Source organism: Sarcophilus harrisii, chromosome X, assembly GCF_902635505.1.
Source record: "Sarcophilus harrisii chromosome X, mSarHar1.11, whole genome shotgun sequence".
NCBI lineage: Eukaryota > Metazoa > Chordata > Mammalia > Dasyuromorphia > Dasyuridae > Sarcophilus > Sarcophilus harrisii.
In genome coordinates, this window is record NC_045432.1 from 43,601,842 (window position 1) to 43,610,693 (window position 8,852).

Sequence of the window (8,852 nt, forward strand, 5' to 3'; positions counted from 1 at the left end):
GAAGGGGGCTCTCTTTTGCCCTTGAGATAACATGAAACGGAGTTGGCTCTGATTGAATAAGAAGAGGGCCCTGGAATCTTAAAACTAGACTTGGACAACATCTTAAAGGGAATCTAGTTTGCTTCCTTCATGTTACAAACAAGGAAACTGAGGTGCACAAAAATTCAGGGATTTTACTCAAGGTCATACAGGTTTTAAGTGGCCCTGCCATCTGTTCGTATTTAGAGGCAGGGGAAGAAAAACAAGTTGTTGCACACCAGGGTGGAAGCAGGGGGCTTGGGTTGTGGTAAACAGGTCATGGTTAACCACCCAACTAGGTGCAAGGAGCTTGGGTCCCAGGAGACAGCATACCAGGAAGCTTGGGTCCTGCTACATGTTTTTATTCCTTATTTTTTCAAAATTTGGCCAGTGGTTAAGAAATAAAATCTCCCTGAAGAAGGTCTAACCAATGAGCAAAGAACAGATATCTTCTCTCTTTCCTTATCAAATTTCCATCCTGGAGAATCCACTTAGAATCAATCAGCCTTAGATCCATCAGCTGCTTTATTTGACAGTATAACCTTTTCCTTTGAGAAACCAGTCCAATGTCCAGGTACCTTACCTATCGACCCTGCTCTCCCGCGGCATGTACGTGTACAAATACGCATAGATATCCAAACATGTACACATGTGTGTAAGCATAATAACAGTGCTGAGAATGCTGAGATTTATGTTGATTTTTCTCGATCTCAGTTTCCCTACCTATGAGATGAAAAGATTGACTAAATGACTTATAAGGTCTCCTCCGGTTCTAAATCTGTGAGCCTATGAAAAAGCCGGCCTCTTTTTGATCCTTCTGCATGAAAACCAGATTAATTCGCCACATTTGCCCCACTGTGTATCAGCCTGGTGTTTCTGTCTTCCAGGAAAAGTCTGTGACATTTCCTGGATCTGATGAGCTTAATGCATTCCCCAAAGAGTCCCTAAAACATGCTTACACTTGAAACTTGGGGATGCTGAACAACCAGCACTCAGGGGACCAGACTATTTATCTATCTATCTATTTATTTATTTGTAATCAATGTATATTTTATTTTCCAGATTCAATTCCATATGTTTCTTTTTATCTTACCTTTAATTATATAAAATGGTACTCACGTTTTTTACAATATATAAAAGTTATGCGTTGTTGCAATCTTCTAGTGCCATTCTATTATCAATATTATTTTATTTTTCCAAATACCTGTAAAGATAATTTTCACCATCATTTCTCTAAGACTTTGTGTTGTTAATTTTCCCCTTCCCTCCCTTACTTCGTACTCTTTCCTCAAGGCAGCAAGCAATCTGATGTAAGTTAAATATATATGCTATTCTTTTAAACATATTTCCATAGTTGTCATGTTATGCAAGAAAAATCAGAGCAAGATGGAAAAATACACGAGAAAGAAAAACAAACAAACAAACAAACAAAAGGTAAAAATACTATTCTTTGATCTACATTAAGTATCCATAGTTTTCTCTATTGGGATGCGATTGGCATTTGGGACCTGACTATTTAAAGTGAGCTCCATTTTAAACATCTGGGAGACAGAAACTGTGATTACATTCCACTTAGGCAAATAGATTTTTCCATACTCTATTTAGCTTGTAGACTACAGTAAGAATGCCATCTCTGTACTTGATTTTTGGTCTTTGTTTATTTTTGTTTTTCAAAAATGTTATTAATGTCTTTTGGTTTTAGGTCACGGGCATTTTCTGATTTTACTCCTGCTTCCTCACCCCATTCTCCTCTCTAAAAAACTAGTTGGGATCCAATGTTAATTTGAAGCCCAACTTTTATTAGCAGGCTTTGTTCCTAAAAGTGAAAGGACATTCTTGAACTGTAATGTTTCTAAGGGAAGCTGACATAATTTCTGAGTAACTCTTTTACAAAAATTCAAAGGAAGCAGCATTTGCTAGTCAAAAGTGGGGAGGCACATAGTTGTATGGGATGTAGCACCCATCACTAGATGGCAGGAAAAGATCATGTTTCAAAATCTTTTCTCTTCTTTTTTGGAAAACCTTTCTTCCCTCCTCAGTACCTGACAAACTTGAACCTTGTTTTTTTTAAACAGTTTCTTTTTCCCATTTCTCCCCTACCCAAACTGAACAATCAATGAAAACGGAACCCTCGTAACAAACACGAGTGGTCCAAAGGAGCATATTTCCACATTGGTCATGTCTAAAGATGCATGTCTTGCTCAGGATTTTAAGGCCATCACCTCTCTGGCAGGGAATAGCTGCCATTATTCATCTTTAGGCCTCTGGACTCGGTCTATCATCGCACTGGTCTGAGTGGCTTTCTGAGTTGTTCTTCTATATAATGTTGCTGTCGTATACAGTGTTCACATTCTCTTTTAGAGAGTTGCTGAGTTTTATCTAGAACTTTCCAGTTCAGCATTTCTTATGGTACAATAATCCATTATATTCATATCCATTGCATTCAGCCAGTCCCAAATAAGTTCATATCCCCTTAGTTTCTAGTTTTGGTTACTATGAGAATGGCGGACACACACATGTATGTATGTATGTGTATACATGTATATATGCACATGCATGCAGATCTCTATAAGTATACACACGTGTATACAGGAATATGTATGTAGGCGTGTATACATACACATGTGTATATGTCTGAGTATATGTATATAAATATATGCATATACATATACACATATAGATATAGATATAGATATATAATATATGGGCCCTTTTCCTCCCCTTTTGATCTCTTTGGTATATAGACCTAGTGATAGTATACTTGGGTCAAAGGGTATGCACAGTTTGGGGGCATAATTCCAAAGTGTTTTTCCAGAACAGCTAGACCATTTCACAGCTCCGTCAGCAATACATTTGTTTTCCTACAGCTCCTGGGGCATTTATCATTTTTCTCTTTTGTCATCTTTGTCAATTTGATGGGTATGAGGTGGAACCTCGGAGTGGCTTTAATTCATCATTGATTTCCAAATTCCCTTTAATTTTTCTACTTTGAGTCTCCTCCATCATCTTGGTGAAGTTTGAGTTATCCCTTTCCTTTCTTCCTTCTGTATTTTGGCTGTTGTATGCCAAAGCCCTTTCTGGCATCCTCTCCAAAGTCTAGTTATCAGAACCAGATTCAGAAGCAAAGCCAAAATGAAGTCAAAGAGGTCACTTTAGAAAAAAAAAATTGGAATGCAAAATCTTGCAAAAATGAAAGGCGAAACCTATCTTTACATGTATCTGGAAAAACTAAAATACTATTGAGAGGGGAAAAAAAGCGACATAAGTGATCTGATGCATGTAAACTGCTTACAATCTCAGAGGCAGCTATATTGATGACATATAGCATCAGTTAGCCAGGGAGAAGCTCTGGTTGGGCAGGGTTCTCTGGGCCAGGACCTCGGCACCCCTGAGGTGGTACGGTTGGAGGTTGATGAATAGAGAAAAAGTCTTCTTGGAACAGTGGGCAAATTATGCTGGATTTAAAGTCAGAGGACATGGGTACAAATCCTGACCTGGCCACTTTTTGGCAGTGTGATTTTGGCCAATTTCCCTCCCCTCCCTCAACCTTAGAATTTCATCCTGTTTAAAGTGAAGAACACTGGACTAACTGTTCTCTAGGGCCCTTTAATTCTAAATTTATGATTCTTTGAGAGACCTTGGGCAAATCTGTTCCCCTCATTGGACCTCAGTTTCCTTATCTGTAAGATGAAAGGGATTGGATCGGATGGGCTCTGAAACACCTTCTAGTTCTAGAGCAGTGATCTTCTGAGTGACCTTGGGCCATTTCTTCTCTCAGACCCTGTGAAGGGAGTTGGAGCACATGAACTCTCAGTTCTCAGCTCTGAATATAGGATGTGATGAGAGCAATATGAGGGTGATTTGTACCGGCCCCCTGGAGGTGGAGGGAAACCTCGTTCCCAAATCCCCAATTTCTCTTTGGCAGGCAGTGCCTTGAAATTACTGCTTACCCGAGAAAAAGGTATACTAATGGCCAACATGATAATAGGTTTGGCCGGGTCTCTGTGTGCCTAGTAGGGCCACTTCATCAAAAAAAAAAAAAAAAAAAAAAAAAAGAATATTTGCAAGGATCTGTTGCTAGGAGACGAGACATTCAAAGGCCTATGTGTGCAGTTGCAAGAACTGTACTGTAAATCACTCAGTTTCAGGAGCTCTAGTTCAGCAGGCTCCCAGGCTGAATAATGCCCCTTTATGAATATGCACTGTTAGCCTGTGGAGCTCAGTGGAAGTATGGAAGGCTGCTTGTAGGATCAGGACCAACTCTTCATTTTTCTCCAAAGTATACAGACCCTATGATGCAGTTCATGTTGTTACTTGGCTCCTGCAGGTATTGAATGTTTCTCCTCCCCCCCCCCAAATGAAATCAAAAAGCCCCAAGAAGCTTTTCTGGAGAAAAAGCCACATGTGGCATCGTTTTGATGTTTTGACCCCCTAGATGATTAAAGGAGAGCTGGTTTGATCGGCAACACTGGGAACATGAAGTCTATGGAGTATCAATATGCAGGGTAAATAGTGAGGCTCAGCTTGCCTGACAAAGGTCAGCTGCTCGCTGGGCAGAAAGGAATGTGGAAAATGCCATCTTGGGTCCTGTGTAGGAAACTTTTTATCAAAAAGGGGTAATGACCCAGATCCCCACTATCCTGATGTCTTACCCTGGTGAGATACAGGCCTTAGACTTAGCTGAGATCCCGAAGGCTTCTGAAACTCTCTCCTGGGACTGGGGGAAATGCGCCATGGCAGTACGGAGGAGGAGAATGTAACCTTTGTTTCAGCTGTGGTTACTCGATGGGTGTGTGAGTGTTGGGAAGGGAAAGAAAAACGGAAGGAGAGAGAGAGAGAGACAGAGAGACAGAGAGAAATCTGTACCCAGATTGATGGCTAGATTATGGAAAATAAACAGGTAGAATCAGAAATTAAAATGGCCAAGCTGTGCCTTGGAGGAAAACCTTAAAATGAAGTTTGGGAACCTGATGTTCTTTCCTTCATTTCAAACAGTTAATAATCAATTTTGGGTGGATAACAACCTTTGAATAGGTTCATGCTAAGAGTGAGTACCAAGTTAAAGCTTACTTTAGCTTTATCATCATCATCATCATCAGAATTAGAAAGACCTCTTTTATATTATGGGAATTAGCCCCCTTTCCTAAGGCCCCATAGATAATAAAAGTAGCAAGAGTAGCTAGCTTTTTTATAATACTTTGAGGTTTGCAAAGCACTTTATTTTGTTGGATCCTCACAATGACCTTAGGTGTTAGGGGTTGTTATTAGCCTCATTTTTTTTTGACAGACTGGATATTTAGAAGTTAGCTGACTCGACCAGGGTTATTTACACAGCTAGTAAGTGAATTAGTCTGCATTTGAACCTGAATCTTCCTGGTTTTCAACCCAGCACTGTCTCCATTGCATTCCCTAGCTGGTTTTGGTAAAAAGTAGCAAAGGATAAGAACTTAAGGCCTGTGGCTTTAGAGTCAACACTCCTTTGTTGGAATCTTTACAAAGTGTTAAGTCATTAGAGTTGATAGAGACAATAATTATCTAATTTAGCATGGTTCAGTATGATTGATCTGGTCCTAGGAGGAGATGTTATGGGCCAGAACTTGAAATAAGGTATTAAGTACAACTGATAGAAACAATGCTTGTGTTCACACCTTTAGAGAGCTCATATAAGCAAGAGGTACTTTAAGTACTCATTGGAGTTCGCACGTTTGGGAGATTTCAGGGTTTAGTATGAGATATCCGAATTCACACCTCCCTTGAAGCTATCAGGGCCAGAGAGCACTTTGGGAGGAACTCATAATCCCACTCTCTCAGAAGAGATCATATATAAGAAACAGACAGAGGCTCTCTCGGGGAGTTGAGCTGAAAACCTTGAGAGGGGAGCATCAAGTCAGTTCAGGAGAAGCCCACTCTCGAAGGCGCAACCAGATTCACTTCATCTCACACAGCTGTGGTGGCTGGGCTCCTGCACTTCCCCCACTGAGACCTACGCTGGTCTGAAAGGCCCTCCAGAAAGCTGCCCAGCCCCAGGCAAGGAGGTGCTGGCTGGAGGCTGAAGAAAGCAGAGGCAGAAGCAAGGGACAATCTGCAAGAGCTCTTAGAACCAAGGAGAGAGAGAGGCCGCTAAGAAAGCTAACTGGGCTTGGAAAGAGATAATAAATAAACGTTTGAACTTTTAGCACCTGGCTGCATTTGGGTGATTATTACTTTTAACTGTAACTAAGGCTGCCTCCAGAAAACCTCCCCAAGAAACCTGCTCCCAGAGAGAACTATTTTATTTTTAAGAAGAAAAACACCACACTCGTTCTTTTTCTTTTTTGCTTTATTAATAGCTTTTAATTTTTTCAGACACTTGCAAAGATACTTTTCAGCATTCATCCTTCTAAAATCTTGTGTGCCAATTTTTTCTGTCCCTCCCCTCCTCCCCTTTCCTAAACAGCAAGTAATTCAATATATGTTAAACATATTCCATTCTTCTATCCATATTTCCATAATTATCCTGCTGCACAAGAAAAATCAGATCACAAAGGAAAAAAAAAATGAGAAAGAAAGAAAAGCAAGCAAACAGCAACAACAAAAGGTGCAAATGCCATATTGTGATCCACATTCAGTCCCACAGTCCTCTTTCTAGGTGCAGATGGTAGAGCCAGCACTCTTGCACCGATTTACACACTAGTGCCAGTAATGACAGGCAAACTAAAGCTCAGGAAGGGCCCCGAGTTGCCCAAGCTCCCATGCCTAGTAGGTGGATGTTCAGTAATTTCAGTCTCATTTGATTCTTTGTTGACCCCATTGTGGTTTTCTTAGCAAAGATACTAGAGTGTCTTTCTCCAGCTTATTTTACAGATGGGGAAACTGAGATAGACAAGGTTAAGTGTCTTGCCCAGGGTCACATGTCTAGGAAGTGACTGAGGCTAAATTGGACTTAGGAAGATGTCTTTGTGACTCCAGGCCTGGCACTCTCCTTCCTGTGGCACCATCTGGTTGCCCTAGTAAGTGGATGAACAGGACCTAAAGCCAGGTCCTCAGCCTTGAAGCCCAGTTCTCTTCCCATTCTACTAGACTGCCTCCTAGGGAGTTTTGTAAACTAAAACTTTTAAGCTTCTTTCAGACAAGGCCTGGAAGAGTAGAAGCTTTTTAGTCTATTTACCTGGAGATTTCTTTTGTAGATCAGTTACTGAGGAAAACCAGAGTAAAACAGCATTCAAAGTGGGTTTTATTTCTTAGAAATTCAGATCGTTTTGACATCTCACCTGGCAGGAAAGGGAAAAAAAAACAAAGGAGGATGACTTTTATAGATTTTTGAATTAGATGAAAGAGCAGCAACTTGGGAAGAAACATAAGAAGGTAAAATGTTGAAAGAAAAGTCGACTCTGGTTATCACTGTGCCGTTCTTTAAGATGTGCCATTTATAAAAGACACTCTTCCTTCTGCCGCTTCTGTTGCTAACAGAGTTACCGGAGAACGGTGAAACAAAAGACCATGTGCCCCGTGGCATTCTTGAGACCCATATGGTCCACCCCTGAAGGCTGAGGAGCAGAGCTCACATGGAGAATCCACTGTGGCTTTTTCCTACCCTAAGGGTCAAACATGTACATGGTTGGTGAATTGAATTGAGCACAGGAATTCTGTTGATGTTTCTCATCTGCACAGGACAGCTGAAGGTTATTTACAACTTGGAATACTTGATGCCTACTTTCCTCAGAAGTTCTCCAGAATGAAGTTATTGCAGGGAGATTAGATTAATATGGCCCCTAATGGTTAGAGGGGGAAGAAAGGGGATTCTTTCCAGGGTATGAGGCCAGTGACGAGTCACAGTGACAAGGAGGAAAACAAGGGAAAAGCGGTTTTAATGGCTTTTGGTCTGTTGGCTTGGAGACCAAGCAGAAAGGAAATGGGGAATCATAGATTTAGAGATAGTTGTGTCTCATTAAGTAGTTAGAGGAGAGGGACAAATTGCTCTGAGCCCCATTCCAAAAATCACAACATGAAATAGTGGCTAGAGCACTCTAGACTGGGAGTCAGGAAGGCTTGGGTTCAGATTATACCCCTGACACTAATTTGCCCTGTGATCTTGGACTAGACATTAAAAGCTTTTTCTTCAGTAGACTATGAGCTCTTTGAGAGCATTTGAGATCAGAAACTGTGTTTTTAGTTGGTTTTTGCCTTTTTTTGTTGTTTCCCTAGCACTTGGCACAATTCCTGGCACATCATGGGTGTTTAATATATATTTATTGACTCTCTCATCTAGAGTTCCTTCATTTGTGAAGTGGACGATTCACCCCGATGTCTTTGTGATGTCTATCCACTGAATAGATTAAGGATCCATTTGAAAAAATCCTAACTTTGATAAATCAGCTCTCTTTTAAAGAACAAGACATAAAGCAGCTCCTGGCCAGCCAAGCTGACTTACAAGTGATTTACCTTTCTGTACTTCGGCAAATCACGTTGGCCTCAGTTTCCCCCTCTGTAAATAAAGGGATTGGGCTAGATCTCTAAAGCCTTGAAGTCCTGTGGTTCCTGTTTATAGTAACTTCCCTTTTCCACACCCCCCCAAGAAGTACCTGTTTATATGTTATGAAACTTTCTAGGTGTTTCATGGTGTTGGTAGCATTATTGTTCATATATGTTATACTTTATTTCCCAACAAGAGAGGAAACTCCTTGAGGGTAGATTTTGTTTTTCCTACAGCACTTATTAGGGAGTTAAAAACCCAACAGCAGCTCTGGAAATCCTTGTAGTCTAAATGTTATATACCCATAGCATGGGGCAGCTGAGAGGCCCAGGAGGATAGAACACTAGCATCAGAGTCAGGAAGACTCAGTTTAAATGTATCC